Source organism: Mastomys coucha, unplaced genomic scaffold, assembly GCF_008632895.1.
Source record: "Mastomys coucha isolate ucsf_1 unplaced genomic scaffold, UCSF_Mcou_1 pScaffold1, whole genome shotgun sequence".
NCBI lineage: Eukaryota > Metazoa > Chordata > Mammalia > Rodentia > Muridae > Mastomys > Mastomys coucha.
Window position 1 is genome coordinate 50,369,021 of NW_022196891.1, and position 17,383 is coordinate 50,386,403.

Here is a 17,383-nt window from a genome sequence, read left to right on the forward strand (position 1 = left end):
CAAACACACTAGCGGCCCAGTAGGCTCCAATTACCTGGAAATTGCACATTTCCCCACAAAATACAAAGTACAATTGGTTCTTAACATAGGCCATGAAAACTTGTGGTATAAGTGCAGTACTAATACATTTTAAAATAAAACTAAATAATGAGCTCACCCATTCCTGCTGGTGCTTCATTGAACGCTTAATTAAAGTATATTTTCTTAAAAATCTGAAAACTTTTGGAATGGGTCTCTGGAGTCTTTCAGTACATTCAAACCCTGACCCTTTACTAACTAGAGTGCTTCTTTTGGTGCGCTGTCCTCAGAACTATTGTCTACCCTAGTGAGAAGGAGGGTGTTTGGGACATGAACAGGAAAGAAGAAACATTCTCATTCAAAAGCTCAACACAAAGAGCCATGAAAAAAGAAAAAGGTAATTATCTGAAGATGTTCACAAGAGAACACGTGAGAAGCAAGCTCTGAGCAACCAAGGCAGGGAGAAGAGTAGTCATGGGCTGCCAGCCCTCTAGAAGAAGAGCCAGTGGGTCAGGAGTCCCTGCATAACCAGGGCATGAACAAAGGTTGGGGTGGCAAGACCTCAGACAATATGCAACACGCACGCACGCACGCACGCACACATGCCAGAACTGAAACACAAAGCTGAAGCATGCAAGAACACAGGACTGGGCTCTATAAGGCCTGTGCTCAGGCCTGGTTCATTCCTTTACTTACTAGCTATCTGATTTCTCTGTAGCAGTTTCTCTTTTATAAAAATAAGGACAATCCTGCTCATCCACTCTTGCACATCCCTGACCAATTATAAAGTTCTAGGAAGTATAAAGCAATACTCTAATAGAGTTTACGAAGACAACTCTTGAACCAAGGGTTTGGACCTAACTGACCCAGGGGCTACTTAGTAATTAATTACATTCACTGAAGAACATTCCACAAATACAGACATAGCACTTTTCCATACAGGTCACACATGACAGTTTCTACAGCTTTGTTGAAAGAGCCATTGTCTCTGCTAAATCAAAATATGACAAGCCATGAGGATGAGACTGTTGTATAGTATGCATGGTATTCCAGAAACTTACTACCTAAGACATCCCAACAAGGCAAACAGTTGATTTTGCACAAGAGTAGATGGCTTGGGATTCTCATGGGCTTCCACATTACCTTGCATTTCTTCTTTCCCTATCTTCCTAGTATCTCAGTGCTTTTTAGCACTCTGACCTATGGCAGACACTTTCTGAAATGTCTGCATGTAAGGCCCCTCATGTGTCATAGCAGCAGAACACCCAGAGAGCTACCTACACTGCTGTCAGTAACTTTGGAGGTTTGCTGGCTTCGCAGCTGAGTACTCGGCCTTACTTCAGAGCAGCGGTTCTCTCACCTCTGGCCACAAAGAAGAGGGAAAGAGCTCTGAAGTAACTTGCTCAGACAGCCACACAGTGCAGCAGGAATCAGTCTAAACTCTGTAGGCACAGGAATGCAGTTTACTCCTGCCGGTCCTATCACCAGGGTGGAGCATTCCATCTGAGGGGCACGGATGAAAGCCACATAACCCAGGTTTGTGGGGTGTTTCCTGAGGAAAGTGGCATCTACTTCCAAGACCAAGAAATGCTTAGAACTAGTGAAAGAGTGGCTGAGTTAAAGAAATGGCATGTGTAACAGTGGCGTGAACACCAGAGGAGTTGTGTAGTAGCCAGAAAGAAGTACAGAGGACAGCTGGAGATGAAAAGGATCATGAGAACAAGTCCCACAGAAGGTCAACCATTACCAGTAAAGGATTTACCCCAGGAAATGCATGTTCAGATTTGACTTTATGGCCAAAGTGTAGAGATTAGAAAGGATAGAAATGAAGAACAATTTCTTCTTTTAGTTCTTGTTTTGTTTTGTGACAGCATCTCTCTCTCTCTTTTTTTTTTTTTTTTTTTTTTTTTTTTCGAGACAGGGTTTCTCTGTATAGCCCTGGCTGTCCTGGAACTCAGTCTGTAAACCAGGCTGGCCTCGAACTCAGAAATCCGCCTGCCTCTGCCTCCCAAGTGCTGGGATTAAAGGCGTGTGTCACCACCGCCCAGCTAGTGACAGCATCTCTTTACAAGCCCTGGCCGTCTTGGTCACTATGTAGACCAGGCTGGTCTCCAACTCAGAGACCTGTCTGCCTCTGCCTCCAGGAGTATGGGGGATTAAAGGCCTGCACCACCATGCCCTTCCCAAAGAACGCCTTAAGATGTGGCAATTTTCCAGGAGCAATGTCATGCTAAACGTGAAATAGGGCCAGTAAGCGGCAGAGAAATGAATGGACCTGGAGTGCCAACATCGAGAGGCACAGCAGTAGGCAGGGTGGAGAGGACACTGCTGTAAAACCATCTCTACTTATACCTGCTCCACATCCTCACCAGAACAGCTGCCTCTCATCCCAGTAAGTGGGAGATTAGGAACAACACTTAAATTTCTGGATTAAAAGACACCAAATGGAAAGTGGTGCCTGAAATAACAGAAGATAACCAGTGTTATAAGAGTGGCTGATAAACCACATACAGTAGATTTGAAGTACCTGCAAGTCATCTAAACAAGAGGAAATCTCTCTAAGGGGACAGGATAGACCAGAAGATAGTAGGTTAGACATAAAGATGACAGGATCCCTTAGGATGTAGATATCAAAGCTTTAAGGAACTAGTAGAGACCGAGGAGCAAGTGTGTTACATTAAGAACCAGTTTCCATGGTGACCCTGAGGAACAACAAGGTTTAAAGCACAGGAAAATAGATGCCAAGGAGGGACCGTCAATAATATTAGCATCTGCTAAGAGCTGTGCTGGGGTGATGGCTAAGTTAGTAGATGTGCCGGCTGCTCAAGCATGAGGACCCAGGTTCAGATCCCCAGAACCCACACAAAAAGCTGGGTGTGACTTGTGCACAGTAGAAGTATACTCCCAGCAGAAGTGGGAACAGGAGGACTCTCAGGGTTGCTGGCCACTCCACTCTGTTCGGCCTATCAGTGAGCTCCAGGTTCAGTGAAAGCTGTAGCCTCAACGCAGAAGGTAGAGAGGCTGGAGAAGTGGCCCGGCCATTAATAGCATTTCCTGCTCTTTCAGAGGACCCGAGTGTGGTTCCTTGAACCTGTATCGGGTGATACCAAGCTCTTCGTCTGGCACACGCGGGCACGGCATGCATTCACACAAACAGATATGTTTTATAAAGGTTTATTTATTTATTTTATGTATATGAGTACACTACAGCTCATCTTCAGACTGTAGCTGCCTTCAGACACACCAGAAGAGGGCACTGGACTGAACTCAGGACCACTGGAAGAGCAGTCAGTGCTCTTAACCACTAAGCCATCTCTCCAGCCCAGCATGTTTTGTTTTGTTTTTTTTTAAATAAAAAGTAGAAAAATGATTGAAAACACCAGATATCAACCGTGGGCACACTTACATATGTAACACCAACCCGCAAGGATTCCCCAAAACACAAGCATGGATGTATATACAAACATACACACAAATCTGTTGTAAGTCAAGTGTCAAATAAGACAATGCCTAAAGAAATGTCTACTGGCAGAAAGCCACAATGCAAAGCTACTGTGCATTTAAAGAAGTTCAAGGGAAGGTTTGATGGCCCTGGGGTGGACAGTGGACAGACGCAGGGAGTGTGGTCATCCTGCACAGGATGAAGAAGAGCAGCAGGAGCAGAGGATACTGGGGGCCTGGTCCCTGAAGCAACATTTGCCCATTTTAGGCCTTAGGTAGGAAAGATGGGTACATATTTAATGCCACAGTGCCAGAGACGAAGGCATGGAAGATGCAGGATGGGATTCAGTGCTAGCTGGGGACTCGCTCTATTGTGGCTGGGGTGGGTGGGGTTGGGGGAGCAACCTCCCTCCTAACTCTGTCTACTTACAAAGTCAAGCAACTCTGTGAGGGATAAAGCTGAAAGAGTTCTGATAATGCTTCCCTTGCTCTCAGGGTAAGAGGCAAAGACAGTTGGGGAAGCTGAGTGAGGAATAGCTAAAAAGCTTTAATTTTTAGAATTAATTTAATTTATTATTGTTGTGCATTCCCACAGTGAGTGTGGAGGACAGAGGGCACCTTTTGGGAGTCAGCTCCCTCCTCCCACACTAGGTTCCAGGCATTGAACTCAAGTTATCGAGCTTGTAAAGCAAGAACTTTTTGCACACTGAGCCATGCTGGCCCACTTAATGCTTTAATAGGCACTTGCAAATCAGTCTTCCCCCAACACATACACATACAAAAAAAAGTAGCCTTATTGGGTAAAGACTGGCCAAGAGAAGAGGGGAAGATCACAACTTTGTACAGATATTTCTGCAGAAGTACTATTTCCTCCAGCAGCTATAACATCCTCTTTGCTGATCTACCTGAAAGGACAAAGAGACATGGAAGTTGCTTCATGGAATTCAGATCTACTTTGGACAGCAAGGAAACAAACCCAGTGTGGTGCTGTCACCCTATAATCCCAAACTCAGGATAAGGCATGAAGATCCTGACTTTGGAATCAGCCTGAGCTACCTAGTAAGACCCAGAGCCCAAAACTCAAGAGTTCTGGGTATAGCTCTGTGGTGTAAGACCCACTCATTGTGCAAAGGCTCTGAGCCCAAACCCCTCACACACGCACACGCACATGCACATAGGGCAGACAAGATCAAGAAATGGAATGGAGGCACCAGGGCATGCCATCACCTGTGTTACTGAGATCATGATGACTGTGAATGATTGAGGCCTGGAAAACTAAAGTTTGCGTGCTACACTTGAGAGCTCCCAGGTCTGCCTCTGTTTCTCCTTCCCACTACCTGCCCTCCCTCAATCTTACCAGATTTCCTACCTCTTACTGGTCAGCCTTTTAATTCCACAGTGGCAAAGTAAGAACTAATTCATTGGTAGGTGGACAGAAAATAAATCCAGGTTCTTCTGGTTTCCAATCCAGTGAGTCTGCCACACTATCATTTCATCATGGGATCAAGCAAAACTAGACACTATGGCTTTAAGGAACAGAAGCCAGATTCAATGATTGAGGAAATCCTAAATTCTGGACATATCACCTCCTGTTCAGGCATAAGAAGACAACCCTACAGAAGATATTTATCGTTTGAGAGTTCTGCTGCCCTCTTCCTCCTCCACCACATTTTCCCTTTAAAACAAAACAAAACCCTCAGGTGCAGATGTTTAGAATGGAACACTCAAAATTAATTCCTATTTTCTGCTCTGAATCCTACAATCCATGCTGGCTGAAGAGGGGGCTGCCTGAATAATGGGAATGCAGCCATGCTTCCAGCAGGGCCAAGCCAAGGAATTCTGCTGCAGCCTCCTACGTGGTAAAGTATTTCTAAACTCCCTGAGTAGGGAGACACTCTTCCTGTCTCAGAGTTGGATGCAAACACTGACTGCCAGAGAACATAAACGTCTCTCTGTTATGTGCAGTTCAGAGGAATTCCATGAGGACCTTGTGAAACAACTGCCTTCACAGTTTACTGATGAATGATAATGGCCATACAGAACTTTCCAGGATTCCAGAATGCCTTCCAAGGGCTGAATCAGAACAAAAGAAGTTCCTTCTAAAGAACCAAACTAGGTGCCACAGGGTTCACTATTGAACCTAGAGGCTAAACTCTCTAGAAATCAGAAACTGAACACTCTCTAAGTCAAGACTCGGGAGTGTAACAGTAAGACAGCTGTAGAATAGTCAATTAGAGATGGGGTATGTTTAGGCTACTAACTAGGACTCTCCAAACAGTTAACACAAACAGTAGACGCAGAGAGCAACTGTTTGAAAACGTTCTCAGGCTTGTGAGCAGAGAGTTCCCAGGACAGCATGTCCAGCTGCACACCAGCTGTCACTGTTGCACCTCAGAGATGACGACAGACAAACACAGCCCCACCAATCCGCAGGCCAGAGCCAAAGACAAACACAGCCCCACCAACCCACAGGCCAGAGCGAAGTCAGGCCAACCCACCAGAAAGCACTAGAACACTTAAGCACATCCAGGGTGTGCTGCGGTGACACCAGCGAGTTCAGCAGAGTCATCCCTACCACTCAAAGCTCAGCCCTGAGGGACTGAGTAAAGAGCTGGGTTCTTTCTACTTCTTTAAGCATCATCTTGCAAATAGAATATTGAAAGAGAGGAAGGAGGGGAAGAGGAAAAAGAGGGGCAACTCATTTCTTTCCCTTAAATTTCAGCAACTGTTCATGGTTCCTTCCCTTTGTCAAGTAGCCATATACTATCAGAAATAGGGCGCAGACCCAAAGAAAGTACACTTAAATTACTACAATTTACAAAAGGGACACCTTGACAGTTTGCTAGAAAACGGTAATTTTCAGCTAAACTTATTATAACAAATACAATGGAGCTTTCCATTTGAGAAAGTCTCCTCTCAAGCCGGGCGGTGGTGGCGCACGCCTTTAATCCCAGCACTTGGGAGGCAGAGGCAGGTGGATTTCTGAGTTCGAGGCCAGCCTGGTCTACAAAGTGAGTTCCAGGACAGCCAGGGCTACTCAGAGAAACCCTGTCTCGAAAAAAAAAAAAAAAAAAAAAAAAAAAAGAGAAAGTCTCCTCTCAAATGCATGGCCCAGGTCTTCAACAGTCTTATTTTCCAAGTGTGTGTAATGAGCGCATACCTTCACATTTGTGCCACATTATAACATAGACCCACTAAACGCAGAGACAGAATATAGGGAGATAAAGTATTTGGATTCTTTTTGTAAAAGTTAGTCTACACATCAAAGGCTATTTATAAAGTCAGTAGGAGCTAAAGAGAAGAACTCATTTTGAAGTAGATGATGCAGTTTTGGACAAAAGCATCCCAATTTCTAAGAAAATTAGATTTTTCCATAAAATATCAAACTTGAAATTGTGGTGAAGGACACAATTCTGCTATCTCCCTACTATTCCCCAGAAAACCACCTGGTACTATCCGCCTGTACTGTCAAAGAACAGAATCTCCAAAAGCTACATATTCTTCAGTAAACTGAAAGAGCAAGCTATTGTGACTCAACCTGGTTATTAAACATGGCCATTTCGTCAGCCAGCCACTGCACAGACAGAGAGACTTCTTAACTAATACTAAAATGTCAAGCATGCTTGGAAGGTCATTTAAAATAGGTGCAAATTACCATTAGAGACTGACGTTTTCCATTACAAAACATCAGATATATTTATCCTAATCTGGGTACCTCCTCTGCCACTTCACGTTATAGTTTCAGCAAAAGAGATTAGATTACCAAGTGAGAGTCCAAGCCAAGAACTGGCTAGGAACATGGCTGATTAACCCGGGCCTCATGCTTACAAGACTAAATACAGGCCCTGATTCAGGCTAGTGGGTCATAGAACTGGCTAGGAACATGGCTGATTAACCTGGGCCTCATGCTTACAAGACTAAATACAGGCCCTGATTCAGGCTAGTGGGTCATAACATGCCTGAAATCCTTTAGCCAAGCTAAAGGAATGAGGCCGGTCCTTCCTCCCACTCATCCGCACACTCAAGGAAAAAAAAAATCTACTCACTCTGCTAAGCCAAGTTCTAGCTGTGGGAACCGACTGACAGGAGGGAGGCAGACAGAGACGTCAGATGGTTAAATTTATTGAGCAAGTAAAGTAAGCAAAAAGGCAGTGATACATATGCTTCAGTAGCAAAACTTTAAACGTGGGGAAACGTGGGAAAGAAGACATCAGAATTTTCGGGAAGGTTTTCATTGCTCTGTGCTATCTTATCTGGACAGAAGGGTGACTATCAATAAAGGGGCCGTGAAAAGATAGTCTGATTATAAAAACTTTCCTCCAATAACCCCACCCGATCCCCACAATACACAGAGCCACGGAAGGCTCAACAGTGCAGCTTCGTTTCTTCATTAACTATTTAGTCAGTGAATTACCCCAAAGCTCACTATGACAAACTTCTGAGAATATTCTCGCCTTTCATTTTGTAAGAATACCTTTGGGGTTTTTTTGTTTTTGTTTTTTTTTCTTTTTTTGGTTTTTCGAGACAGGGTTTCTCTGTGTAGCTCTGGCTATCCTGGATCTCACTCTGTAGACCAGGTTAGCCTCGAACTCAGAAATCTGCCTGCCTCTGCCTCCCAAGTGCTGGGATTAAAGGTGTGTACCACCACTGTTTTACTGGTTGTTTCTGTAGCTCCTAATGAACACGTCCCCTTTCTATTCCCCACAACCATGTTCCGCTTGTATCTCTTGTTCATATGATAAGTTATTATAAAACCACTTATGGCTAAGTACAAAATGGCTTTCTCAGTTTTCATGGTTGTGCACTCATTTCTTACCACAGCTACCCATTAGATCAGAGTTAATAGTCCTCACTGGTCCTGAGAATCGTATAGATCCAAATTCTTCTATTCACTCAGGAAATATTTACAGAACGTTAATATGTGCCAGCTAGTCAATATTCTGAGCGTGAGGCCACAGCAGAAAAGAAGATACATATGGTGCCAAGCAAGTGGAGTTCACAGTCTAGTGGGTGTCAGAGCGGGGCTAGGGTTGGAATAAATCAACGCTAATGTGAACTGGGGGAAAAGTCAATCACTGCTTGCCATGGGAAACTTTAAGGACTTGAGTTTGATCTTCAGCCCCCCAAGGTCAAACAGGCATGTTACTATAAAATCCCAATGCTGTCAAGACAGAGACAGGTTGATCCCTAGGACTTGTTGGCTAGCTAGCCAAGCACAATCCGTGAGCCCCTGAACCCATTGAGGGACCCTGCCTCAAAAAACAAAGTATGTGGCTCCTCAGGAATGGTATCTGATGGTGAATTCCGACCTCCACAAACATGAGCACCCATCGCACGTGCACACACACATTATATAAGTCAGATGATAGAAAGTGTGGAAGGGCTGGGCAGTGGTGGTGGTGGTGCACGCCTTTAGTCCCAGCACTTGGGAGGCGGAAGCAGGCGGATTTCTGAGTTTGAGGACAGCCTGGTTTACAGAGTGAGTTCCAGTAGGGCTACACAGAGAAACCTTGTCTTGAACTCCCTTCCCGCCCCCCCCCCAAAAAAAAGTATGGGAGGAATGCTATCTAACATTGCATTCTCAGAGGTGACTGCACTAACATGGATATAGTGATATCTGAGCTGAGACCATAAGTGCACTATGTGGGTGAGAAGCCTTCTCAGGACAAATGCAAGTACCCTGAGCCAGCCAGCATCTAAGGAGAGCAGTGCAGTACAAACCCTGAGCCAGCCAGCATCTGAGGAGAGCAGTGCAGTACAAACCCTGAGCCAGCCAGCATCTGAGGAAAGCAGTGCAGTACAAACCAAGACCAACTCCAATAACCCAGTTAGGGAGTGGTCAGGAGCTCAGTATGAGTTATATGGAAAGCATTAGGGGATAGAGCCAAGGACACAGGACTTCGTAGGCCATCGAGAAGACCTAGTTCTTGCTAGAGGAAAATCCACTGGCAAATTCTGTAGGCAAATGAGCATGCTCTGCTACTGTTCAATTTTTTTATTTATATAATAAATTTATTTATTAAATTTGTGTATGTGTGAGTGTGTGTGTGAGTGTGTGTGTGTGTGTGTGTGTGTGTGTGTATGCAGCTTTATGCATACGATATGCATGTAGAGGTCAGAGGATATCCTTGTGAGGTCAGGGCTCACATTTAAGTTGACAGGCTTGTCTGCAAGTGCACCTAGCCTCTAAGCCACCTCACCAACCCCTGACTGCTACTTTCATAAGACTCACTTGGGCTACTGTACCGGCAAAACACTCTCTAGCTGGGACAGAAAATAAAAAAAGCTGGCAGGGGAGGGGCTACAATAACCTAGGCAAGAGATGACAATAGTTTGGTGGCAGAAATAAACAGTGGTCAGACTGTAAGACATATTCTGATGAGGTTAGTGACTGACTAGCTATGAGGCATAAGCTTTGGCTTCAGCAACTGAAAAGGCAAAGCTGGCATTTACTGAACAACTGCAGAGGTAGACCAGGAAGCTGGAGCTTGCCTATGAGGCGCTATATGGGAATGTCAAGTGAACATTACCACACACGAGTCTGTAGCTCCATGGTAGAACACTTCCCTGGCATGAAGGAGGCCCTGGGTTCAAACTCCACTACCACAGAAACAGACAGACCAACTCTGAAGTTGAGAAAGAGGTATATAAAGGCAGGAGAGAAAAATCTGCTACAAGTCGTCAAGAATCAGTGTTCAAAGCCATGGAGTTAGACAAAAAACGTCCCTTAACTAGATTCAGACAGGAGAACAGGGGGACACTGGGACTCATGAGAAATACCTACTAACGAGAAAGAGACTTTTTTTTTTTTTTTTTGGCTTTTCGAGACAGGGTTTCTCTGTGTAGCCCTGGCTGTCCTGGAGCTCACTCTGTAGACCAGGTTGGCCTGGAACTCAGAAATCCGCCTGCTTCTGCCTCCCAAGTACTGGGATTAAAGGCGTGTGCCACCACCACCCGGCTGAGACTTTTTTTTTTTTTTTATTAAATTACATCATTTCTTCCCTCTAAGCCCTCCCTGCTCTCTTTCAAATTTATGGGCTCTTTTTCCATTAATTGTTATTATATCAGGGGTGGGTGTGTGTATTTGTTCCTAAATACATATAAATTCATAAATACACCCTGCTCAGTCTCTATAATGTTACTTATATGTAAATGGTTTCAGGGCTGACCATCTGGATAACCAATAGGTATGTTTTTCAATAAGAGAAACCAACTGGGTCAATTATTTTTTGAAAGATCAAGAGAGATGGATATTGAGCTCTAGTCATTAGATTTCACATCTTGACAAGTGGTTTGGTACAATGCTAGTTAAAAACAAGAAAGAATGTTGGGCTAGGTTGGGTGGAGCAGGGTAGGGTGGGGTATAGATTGGAGCTAGCTAATAAAGACAATGTCCAAGCAATTTTGTTATAAAGAATAGTAGCTGAAGCTGGGCAGTGGTGGTGCATGCCTTTAATCCCAGCACTTGGGAGGCAGAGGCAGGCAGATTTCTGAGTTCAAGGCCAGCCTGGTCAACAGAGTGAGTTCCAGGATAGCCAGGGCTATACAAAGAAACCCTGTCTCAAAAAAACCAAAACCAAAACAAAACAAAACAAAAAAAAGAATAGTAGCTGGATAGGAAAAGAAAAAAACAAAACTAAGGAAAACTTCCTTTAAAAAGATTAATATGTGTGTGTGTCTGTCTGTCTGTCTGCCTGTCTGTCAGACTTTCCACTATGTGTGTGTGTGTCTAACAGCAAACATCTTCACCATCTGAGCCATCTCTTTGATCCTAAGACTGTCTTTAACAAAGCTGGACGATAACATGTCTTGTGCTGATGGGATGACTCAATATACATGGAATTTCAGTGAACACTAAGCTTTCCTGATGGCACAGATGAACCAGAGTGAGGCCAGCATGCTCACCTTGGCCTAGAGTGAAGCCCATGGGGACAGCATTACTAAGGATTCCCAAGAGAGAAAGAAGGAATAACAGACATTTCAGAGTCATCATAAGTGACTCAAAAAATATTTAATTTTATGTATATACATGCGTACCAGGTATATGCAGAAGACCTCAGGTATCAGAAGATAGTTGTGAGCCAATATTCGAGTACTGGGAAAAAAATCTGGGTTCTCTGCAAGAGCAGAAGGTACTTATTTATACTGAGCCAAACAGTTCAAATCCGACAGGAGTTCCAGAGAGCCCTCTCCCATTCTGCACAGCCTGTGCCTCAGCTTTCCAGTTACACGCTCTCCGTAGCCTGGCCCCAAGTTAGGACCAAACTGGCTGCGAGTATCGCCTAGAAAACTTTTGAAAAAGGCAAATAAATCTTAAGTCTCAATTCTAAACTTTGCATTTTATATCCCAAACCAGTGACTTTTATATGCAATTACATTGGGGAACTACGTCCTATGGCTAGTTTTAATTGTCAAGCAGACACCAAGACTGTGTCAGTGAGGGATTTTCCTAACTTAGTTATTAACCTTAGTGGGAAGACCTATTCTGAATGTGAGCAGTGTCATCTCATGAGCTGGGCCCTACACTGAAAGCAAAGGAGAGAGCGAGCTGAGCATGCGCAAGAATGCGCTCACTCACCAGCCTCTTGGCTCTTGACTGCAGATAGAGCTAGCTGCTTCAGGTCCTGCCCTTTGACTTCCCAGTGATGATGCGCTACAGCCTGGGATTGTGAGCATAAATGAACCCTCTCGCTGGGCAGTGGTGACCCGCATGTCTTTAATCCCAGCACTTTGGAGGCAGAGGCAGGCGGATTTCTGGGTTCCAGGCCAGCCTGGTCTACAGAGTGAGTTCCAGGACAGCCAGGGCTATACAGAAAAACTCTGTCTCAGAAAAAAACAAAAAACCTCTCTCCCCTAAGCTGCTTGTGGGGCATTTTTTTTTTTTTTTTTTTTTTTTTTTTTTGGTGTTTTCGAGACAGGGTTTCTCTGTGTAGTCCTGGCTGTCCTGGAACTCACTCTGTAGACCAGGCTGGCCTCGAACTCAGAAATCCGCCTGCCTCTGCCTCCCAAGTGCTGCGATTAAAGGCGTGCGCCACCACCGCCCGGCCTTGTGGGGCATTTTATCTGCAACACAAACAAGACTAACACATCTGCTATAAGCACTTTCATCTTGGTTCTCCGACTTTAAATGGGTCAGAAAGAAAATACCTGAATGTGGGTGTTATACTGTAGAATGAATGAGGCAAACCCAAGCAGTTCCCTTCACTTTCACAGGTGATGCATTTCAAGGCAAAACGTGTGGCAAGTATCCAACGCAGACAAATACATGCCACAAATGCAACAGGGGCTGGACACTCAGTATCTACAGGTTTGGAGTGACCAGACCAGCTGAGTCCAACCTCCATTACTTCTCTTTCCCAAGTCAGTTTCCTCACAGCTGTACTTCTTAGGCCAATAAAAATATACGTTTGATGTTTAGAAAACTACATATCTAAAATTTCATGATGTTATCCTTTCCATAAAAACATGGGTCAAATTCCTTATCCCTTCAGGCTCCTCTTCCTCCCACAAATTGCTGCGATATTAATACCACCAGCAATTCTCATCTGGAGGGACAGATACAGAAGGAAAGCGTTACCTTCTGTTTCAGTGCACTCCGACAGCTAAGAGAGCAGCTTGTTCCTTTGTCTAGATGCCTAGGCTGTGTAGGCCGGGTCTCTGCCCGGTAGTGCTGGCATTTGCAGGCAAGGTGTCTGTTACACTCTGCTGGTTTAGATCAGTGTGGAAATATTGACTTTTCAGAGAAGAAATTTCAGATGTTTATTTTTAAGAAGAAAAAAAATGTATACCTGGGAAGTACATGAAGCTCACATAGATAGCTGAGGAGGAAGAAGAGGAGGGGGAGGGGAAAGGAGATTGAAGAATTATAGCATGCTGGATTCCAGACCTGATACTACAACTTCCAGGTATTCCCCAGCCTCACATCTGATGCACAGTGAGGATTTCGGGGGGGGGGGGGGGGGGCGTCACTAACCTCACCTCCTGTCTGGCTCTGAATGGGGACAAACCCTCTAAGTCAGGGCTCATATACTATATAGCCTGGAGATTCTCTGTAGCTTATCTATTTCCATAAAGTTTCATTGGAATGAAGCCATGCCTACTCAAGTGTAAACCATCCCTGGTTGCTCTGGCTACCAAAGCAGAACTGTATGGAAAGCACTGGATGCCCAACAACAACAAGATATCTACTATGTGACTGTCAGATGGTCTAAGAAATCCAAGAATATAAAAACAAAGATGTCATGGGCCCTAGGGGAAAACCTACCACGATCGGTCTGCTAAATGAACAAGGTAATAAGGTGACTTCTAATGATCTATCACTATACCTATAGATCAATGCATGGCTATATCCTCATTGGAGAAGCCTCTTATTGCAGTAGATGGTACTTAACACAGAGCCCCACACAAATGAGCAGAGAGTGAGGGACTGTGGAGCACTCAGTCCTGAATGGGATCTCCTGCCCCTCTCAATGCTCAGAGATCTACACAAAAGAGGCAGAAGGACTGTTAAGAGCCAGAAATGGTGGATGACTCCAAGGAAACATTTTCCAGACACAACAAGGCTGATCCATGAACGAACTCAGAGAGCCTGTGACAGAGGAGACAATAACTGTACAGGCTCAGGACTGAGACGGGAAATAGAAGCAGGAAATGGGGAAATGGGGGGGGGGGTCGGGTCCTGTCACACTCCCATCCCCAGCCAAAAAGCTATTAGTGATTGATAGCTGTAGGGAGAGGGAAAATCAGTTTTCTTCAATAGAGTAACACTAGGTGTATTAACCATATTCCAGGGCAGGCCTCATGCTTAGTTGGCCAACACAAAACAGACGTGTGTGTGTGTGTGTGTGTGTGTGTGTGTGTGTGTGTACATGCGAGCATGCATTCTTGCCACTTTGGCTTTGGTTTTAAGAAAAAGAAAATGAAGTTAGAGGGAGCTAGAAGTTGGAGAAAGGCAAAAAAATGATCAAATATATTATGTGAAAATGTTGAAAATGAAATAATAACTTTTTAATACTTGAAATTTGGGGGGAAGGTTTCTAGTAAGCCTTCTACCATTCTTTCTACAGGGCACATGGTTTTAAAATCTGATTCATTACATCTGAACTTCTGTTGTAGTACCACCAAAATAACAAAAGACAGAGACATTTTAGAATTTTCTAAGCCTAATGACAATTTAAATGTGTTTGATACCTAGAAGTACATACTATTTCACAGAGGGAAAATCACTTTGTTTCTTGCCAATGAGCATGCATAAAAGCAGCAAACAGAACGTCATTTTAAAAATCAAATCTGAATGATATTCTTTTACTCATACAACTCATGAAAATGAAGCAGAAAGACAAGGAACCCATGACTGCTAGAAAATGAGACTCCATTTTTCCAATGCGGTTCCTCCCTGCCCCAAGCAGAACAGTGAGAGCAGAGAAGCGGATTCATTGCATCAAACAGGAATCAGGGGTGGTAGAATGGGAAGGCTGACTTGCTGAAAACTGCAAGTGAAATGGAAAACGTGAACAGATCCCATTTAGATCTCCATGAGAACCTCCCCCCTCCTGGGCTTCTGGGTAGAAATTCAACCTCTGACAAGGCCTCCTTGTCCTTCTGTTCTTCTGAGCTGATGGACAATTTACATCATGAACATACCCAGCCAGCCTGCATCCCCTCTACAAGTGAGGGATTGTGAGCAGATGCCTTCAGAAGATAGGCATTACAGTTCCCACTTCTCATTCATGTGCTCTCCCTGCAGGGGTGTGACTCTCCTTGGAAGCCTTTAGAAGTCCCATGGTTTCTCATCCCTCCATCCCTTCCAGACTGCGCTTACACTTGCTATCCATTTGTGGATAAACCCTGAGCTCCCTAAGCTGTGTTCAAGTCTCCCTAGACCAGATGCAAGTAACCTTGGACACCTAGACATGGGCATGTTTGATTTTTCCAGGGATGTAGAGTGAAAGCAGCAATTCCTAGGATGGTCAATTTGCAACCCTTGAGAATCTGCTACCACAAAGAATCAAGATTTCTAAGTAGGTGGCTAGAGAGATGGCTCAGCAAGTACACTGGCTGCTCTCCCAGAGGATCAGGGTTCAATTCCCAGCAAGGACATGGCAGCTCCAGTTTCAGAGAATCTGACACCTTCATGAAGACATACAGGCAAGCAAGACATCAGTGCATATGAAATAAGAAATAAATGAATCATTAAAAAAGCAAATTAATTTTTAAAAAGACTTCTAAGTGGAAGTTTATCAAAATGACTAGTGTATCTACAGCTACAGTCATTTAGAGATGAGTGTTTTCTAATTACAGCAATCATCTTTTCCTTAGTGAATATTATCATTTCATGAAGTATTTTAAAATTGTCTTTGATTAAAAAGTAGAAAACAGGCCAGGTGGTGGTGGCACACACCTTTAATCCCAGCACTTGGGAGGCAGGGGCAGGCGGATTTCTGACTTCGAGGCCAGCCTGGTCTACAAAGTGAGCTCCAGGACAGCCAGGGCTATACAGAGAAACCCTGGCTCGAAAAACCAAAAAAAAAAAAGAAAAAAAAAAGTAGAAAAGGCTTTGGCAGTTAAATAATAAATGTCCCTTTCCAGAGATAAGAAATGTTCTTAATAAAATCCCTAGATTTATAAATTACATGCATCCCAGATCCAGTGATGTGGAGGGGAAAGAGGCCACCTGACAGATAGGCCAACACAGCATATTTTAGGTGGTTGAGCCCTTTCATCTGCACTTCCCTCTATAGTGAGAGCAAACATTCAGCGTGATAAGAAATGCTTCCAATCCATCCTCTGACATACTTCAAGCAGACAGCACCTTGGGTCTCCCGCACAGGGTGATTCACACGCACCCACAATGGGACCTTTTCTACCTTTTCTATTTACATCCTGGAAAACTGCCAACGCCCTTCCCCCGGCTCCCTTTGATCTGATGCCAGAGACTTGGAATCCAAAAGCCACCTAGAAAAATTCTCCTAGGAGTGCCATGCTTGTATAGAGTTGGGGGTGGGAATGAAAAGTATTCCGGAGCCCACCATTTCAATCCACGCATGTTACCCCATTTAACACTAACCCTCCAGGCAAGTTGCTGCAGACATCCCAGTGTCTGATTCACTGTGCTTCACTGTCTATCCCCCCCAGTGTATGATTCACTATGCTTCACTGTCTATCCTCCCCAGTGTCTGATTCACTGTGCTTCACTGTCTATCCCCAAACTCTCCTTCTGCAGCCTCCCCTTCGTTATCACCCAGAGACCACTCTCTTCAAATGGTACCTGTCCTTCCAGGTTCAGGTCATGTAAAGCCTGTCTCCGTGACATTTTCCGTCTCTATTGTCCCTTACTGCCCAAATCATGCAAATTACTACTTGAGTACTTACCCTTCTGTGCAAGTTTTCTTGCTTCAGAAAAGTTAATTATAAAGCAAGAACTTGAAGCTTTGTGCTACTTTTTAATCATAACATTTTTTAAGAGCTTTTCTGGCAATAATGCATGAGAAAAAAAGACACTTCATATTGCAGCCTTAACACACACACACACACAGAGGAGAGAGAGAGAGAGAGAGAGAGAGAGAGAGAGAGAAGACAGCTTTTAAAATGCTTGTCTTATGATGCAATCTATTATTACTCGATTCCTATTGCATCTGTTAGAAAATGTTGGCCTGCAGATCACTAAATTGGGTGACATTAATGAACTGAAACCCATGGTTTAAAATTGTTATTTGGCAATCCCCAGGGCACTGTCGTTGGCACAAACCAGGTGCTCCTGCTAAGTTAACTCACCTATCACATTGGTCAGGGAAGAACTATTCTATAGTGAGATAGTATCTGTATATAAACATGAAGCTTGGTGGCATCTTTCCAAAACTCCTTTTAAAAACAAGACCACATTAAAAAAAAAAAAGCTGGGCAGTGGTGGCGCACGCCTTTAATC

The 17,383-nt window shown here is 44.1% G+C and overlaps 1 protein-coding gene across 1 annotated transcript in view; it reads right to left on the reverse strand.

Annotated features, from left to right (window-relative positions):
• Window positions 1-17,383, reverse strand: part of Lamc1 (laminin subunit gamma 1) — a 119,491-nt gene that overhangs the window by 42,663 nt on the left and 59,445 nt on the right. The window lies entirely within an intron of this gene.